Raw genomic sequence first — 5,851 nt, 5'->3', positions numbered from 1 at the left:
AAAGTAGGAGTGCTTGTATTTCCTGTTGAAACACTTCTTTAAATAACTATAGTAATGCAGAGACCAATGGAACAGAGTTGAGAGTACAAAAATAAATGCACATATCTATGGTCAATTGATTTTTGACAAAGGCGCTAAGTCCATTTGATGGGGAAATAAGTCTCTTCAAGAAATAGTGCTGGAAAAGTGATATTTCCACATGCTAAAATATGAATTAGGATCTGTGCCTCACATAATACACATAAATAAATGACAAATAGATGGGGGACCTAACTGTTAAAACTAAAACCATAAATTTCTTAGAAGGAACAAGTAGTGGCAACAGTGTTAGGCCTAGTTTTCAACAATGGATTATCTAGTATGAACAATGAACACAAACAGAAAAAGACAAATCAAATAAATGAGACCTCAAAAATGTTAAAAACTTTTTTCGTCAAAAGAAAAAAAATGAAAACACAAGTGTGGGAGAATCTCTTTGTGAACCATATATCTGAATGTAAGCACCTAATAACCAAAAATAAACTAATTATCTAAAACTTGGACAATTTAGCAACAAAAGGGAAAAAAAATTAATCATGAACAAAGGACTTGAATAGATATTTCAGCAATGAGGACATTCACACAACTACTAGACACAGAAAATGATATTCAATGCCATTAGCCATCAGAGGGAAACAAACTCAAATCACAAAGAGAGATCATTTCCCCTCCACTAGAATGGCTAAGATCAAAACACAAACAAAACCTCCCACAAAATAACAAATAGAGGAGCCACTATAGGATCTGAATCACCAGCCTTTCAGTTAGCAATGTGATATACACGGAGCCATCAAAACTCTTCAGACATATTCACAGCAATGACAGATTTTAAAAAGACAGCTGCGATGGCTGCTTAGGTAGAACAAATACCCCATGGGATTTAATTTCGTGGTTTTGAGGTTTAGCTTGTGGATTCCTATTGAATTGGAACATTCCAGTATAATGTGTTTAGTGCTTTCGTTCCTCCTAGTACATTGTGTAGTGTGAGGGTCTTACAAGTTTGCAAATAATCTTGCAAGGAATCATAATAGGTCTGTAATCACTTGTGCTGTGTTAATCCATGGCATTGAGGATCTTTCTCTTCCTTCCTGGCCTTCTACTTTACCATGTATACTGTCTTAAGGACTGACTCTTCTTAATAATATTCCAGAATTATGTGATATGAACCCTTACCATCCTCACTCTGAAGGAATACCACATTCTGCCTGTATTTCTTCCAGGACAGATGTACGTTACTTTTGGCAATCCATGGTATATCCGATATTCTTCACCAACACCACAACTCAAAAGCATTAATCTTCTCTCATATTCTTTCATTGCCCAACTTTCACATGTATGTAAGGGATGGAAGATACCATATACGATAGCTTGGGGAAACTGTACCTTTCTCCTAAGGGAGAGCTCCTCACTCTTTAGCACTTTAACAAGGTCCTTGGCAGTGGATTTGTCCATTGCTATATCTCGTTTACATAAGTACTTGAAGCACTTACAGCTGAAGATCTGCAGCCTTCAATGTGGATCACATCTCAACATCAAGAAATCAATTATTCTCACCACTGGACCAATAGGCAGCATCATGATATATGAAGAAAAGATTGAAGTTATCAGTAATTTCACTTTACTTGGATCCATAATCAATACCCTTGGCAAGAGCAGTCAAGAAATGTTGAGGCAAGATATGTTGCCTTGGGAAAAATCTGCTGCCAAGGATCTCTCCAAAATGTTAAGCAGCAAAGATGTCAGTTTAAAAACTAAGATGTGCTTGATCTAAACCATAGTCTTTTCTATTGCTTCCTATGCACCTGGAAGTCAGGCAGTGAATAAGTATGACAGGAGAAATGCTAAGGTCTTTGAATTGTGCTGTTGATATTGGGTATATTCTGGTGCCACCGACCACCAAAAAAATGGACAGGTGTGTCTCGGAGGAAGTGGAACCAGGATGCTCCTTAGAGGCAAGGATGGTTCAACTTCATCTCACATACTTTGAGTGTGCTGTCAGGAGTGGCCAATCCTTGTAAAAACAAATGTAACTTGGAAAGGTAGAGAGGGCCAGGGGAAGATAGAAAGACCCTTGATTGACACAGTGACCCTTACAATGGTCTTGAGTTTATAGCTATTGGGAGGATGGTTCAGGACAGGGCAAAGTTCAGATCTGATGTTTATAGGTCATAGGAGTTATAGTTATTTTCATAGGTTCATAGGAGTTATAGTTAACTCGACACCATCCAACAACAAGAACAACAACAACAATGAAGTTGTTTCCTTTAATTTTTTGGCTGCTGTTTCCATGAGTGTTGATTATATGTCTATATATCTCTATCTCTATATCTATATCTATATATGTAAATTTCTAAATAAAATGGAATGCTTGACAACTTCCATTATTTTCCACTCATCCTGATATTGCTTTTTGGGGTAGTTGTGAGGATTTTTTCCCTTTATGCTGAAGGGCAATTCATAATTTTGTATGGATTATTGTTGTTATGTGCTTTTGATTTGGAACTCACTCACAGATGACCCTCCACTGGGTTTTCAGAGACTGCAAATCACATGGGAGGAGACTGGCCATCTTTCTCCCATGGATCTGCTGATGGATTCGAACCGCCTGGCTTTGAGTTGGCAGCACAGCTTACCAAGTTAGGTCAGCGTACTCCTTACTCACAGGCTTCCCCTCTCTCTTTATCTCCTTTCCTGCTCTACATATATTAGCCAGAAAGCAATACTGACTGTGACCGAAAAGTCCTGATTAAGAGATCTGTTGAGATCCATGTGTGTACAGAACAGGATTGTTCAAGTCTCAGAGAAAGGATAGACCCATTGATGGGGACCTCCCGGGCTGGCAGAAAGCATGTCTTGCTCAGCTCCACGTTCATGGGTCTGACATCGAAAGTTGGGGAAGGAGTGCTTGTTTAATGTGAATTATTTGGTAAGGAGCAAGAGCTTCCTGCTCACAGCGACAACCAGCCCACCGCCATGGAGTTCATTCCGATTCAGAGAGATCTTACAGGACAGAGCACAACTGCCCATCGTCTCCAAGACTGTGACTGTGATTAGAAGCAGATGCCACTGTGCAACCACTGTGGAAGGCCATATGGCGCTTTCTCAAAAAGTTGCAAATAGAGATACTATTTGACCCAGCAATTCCACTACTGGGAATATACCCCAAAAGAGACCATAAATGACGTCCAAGCAGATATATGCACACCCATGTTTATTGCGGCTTTGTTCACAATAGCAAGGAGTTGGAAACAACCTAAGTGCCCATCAACAAATGAATGGATAGAGAAGCTGTGGTATAGTCACACAATGGAATACTATGCTGCATTGAAAAACAGGAACTCATGCAATATTATTCAAAATTGGGTGACCCTGGAGGACATTATGCTGAGTGAAATATCTCAGTCACAAAAAAAAAATATTGCATGGTGCCACTGTTGTAAAACGGGACTGACCTTGGGGTTGGGGAGAGACTGAGAAAGATGGATTCAATAATGTATACTGCATTGAAACAGATGAGGGAGAAAACTGTTTAAAAGGGATATGTGATTAGGTATTTTTGTCATGGCAGGGGTCCAGAGCAAAGGCTACATGGTGGATTGGACCTGGGGGGGGAGGGATTGTAAAACAATGAAAGAATTTTTCTTTTACTTTTCCAAGAGGGTAGTGTACTAGGGGGGAGGTTTGGGAGGGGAGAAGAGTGCAACAATGAGTGAATGGAAATCCAAAGTCTCTGTAAATTTTTACTGAAGTTATAATAAATTAAAAAAAAAAGAAGCAGATGCCACGTCTTTTTTCCCATGGAGCCACTGGTGGGTTTGAAATACTAGCCTTTTTGTAAGTAGCCCAATACCATTAACCACTGCACTACCAGGGCTCCATGCCTACCTTCAAAGTTCCCTGAAATATCCTTTGGAATTTTCACAAAATCACTATATTTTTTTTAAAAAATTGAGATTTAAAGGAAAGTTTATAGGGAACTTGGATATCCATTAATTCATTGTTGCACATTTTCCTTCCTGCCCGCCCCATCTCGGTCACTTTCCTCTTTGAAAAAAAAAATTGTTTCATTGTGTACAATTCCCCTCCCCTCTTAGTCCACTGTACTATGCAGCTCTTATTCTGGCATATTGTCATGCAAATGATGCCTAATCATATATTCCTTTTAAATTGCTCTTTCCCTCATTTGTTTCAATGAAGTATATATTATTTATCCCCTCTTTTCTTAGTTTCCCCCATTATGCAGTATTTGTCCTTTTGTGATTGAGATATTTCAAAGTCAGTGCTTTATCCCTAACCTTTCTCTCATTGAACTGTTCCCCCCCCTCACAGAAGCACCACTATTTAACAGGACCCTCCACCCCCACACACAGTTTCAGTGTTTTTGGCTTTCTGTTTTGCAACAAAATTTCCTCCTACCATTCTTCACTGTAATTGTATGGGGTAATTAGTTTTTCAGGGGGTTGGTGTAGATCAGATGGAGGAACAGGGAGTGGAGGAGAGACTGGGAGGGTGTTAGCCTCAGAATCATAGTCATTTCTAACATTGTCCTTTGTCTCTCAGTGTAAAATGTGAACAGGTTGGCAGGTGACCTGTGAGGGATGAGGACAGTCTGTGCAGGACCAGAGCCCACAGCACCAGCTCATTAAAGCCCTCTCCAAGCACCTGACAAAAAGATGCCTTCATTTTAAAAAAAATTATTATTAATTTCAATGAAAATTTACAGACTTTGGATTTCCATTCATTCATTGTTGTACTTTTCTCCCATCCCAACCCTTCCCCACCCCCCAGTACACTACTACCCTCTTGGAAAAGTAAAAGAAAAATTCTTTCATTGTTTTACAATCCCTCCTCCAGGTCCAATCCACCATGTAGCCTTCGCTCTGGACTCCTGTCATGACAAAAATACCTAATCACACATGCATTTTAAATCACATATCCATTTTAAACCGTTTTCTCCCTCATCTGTTTCAATGCAGTATACATTATTGAACCCATCTTACTCAGTCTCTACCCAACCCCAAGGTCAGTCCTGTTTTACAACAGTGGCACCATGCAGTATTTGTCCATTTGTGACTGAGATACTTCACTCAGCATAATGTCCTCCAGGGTCACCCATTTTGAATAATATTGCATGAGTTCCTTGTTTTTCAGTGCAGCATAGTATTCCACAGCTTCTCTATCCATTCATTTGTTGATGGGCACTTAGGTTGTTTCCAGCTCCTTGCTATTGTGAACAAAGCCAAGATTAGCATTTAGATAATTTTCCTTCTTCAGGAGACCCTGATGTTACTTCCGTGAGATGCTGTTGAGTAAACTGTAACTTGTACGCCCCAATGAGCAGCAGATTGAAATCTTGCCCTATCCAGCAACATCTTCACAATCTGCCATGCTCAAACCTATTGTGGCCAGTCACTGTGTCACCCCACCTCCGTGAGGGTCTCTACTGATCCTCCACTTTCCCCATCATAATGTCTTTTGCCAAGGACGAGTCACTGGTGACAGCATGTCTCAAATAGAGAAGAAGTTTAATCAGGAGTGGCATCCACTTCCTAAACAACATGCCTCTGGAAACTCTCTGAATTTTGATAAATGATAATAGTTATAGAAAGACTTCGGGCCTTTTGTTCAGAGGGTCGCTATGAGTCGTGCTTGACTGGATGACAATTAACAGTAACAACAACAATAATAACAACAACCACCTGTAAGAAGCAACCTGCTCATACTTCCTCCAAGATAGATTTATTTCTTCTTTTGGCAGATCATGGCACATTCAACACTCTGTACCAACATCTCAATTCAAAGGCATTGATTC

This window comes from Elephantulus edwardii, unplaced genomic scaffold (genome assembly GCF_000299155.1).
Source record: "Elephantulus edwardii isolate Elephantulus edwardi_28Jun2011 unplaced genomic scaffold, EleEdw1.0 scaffold00252, whole genome shotgun sequence".
In the NCBI taxonomy this organism is placed as follows: domain Eukaryota; kingdom Metazoa; phylum Chordata; class Mammalia; order Macroscelidea; family Macroscelididae; genus Elephantulus; species Elephantulus edwardii.
The sequence above is the reverse complement of the archived record's forward strand: the minus strand, read 5'-3'. Positions refer to the sequence as shown.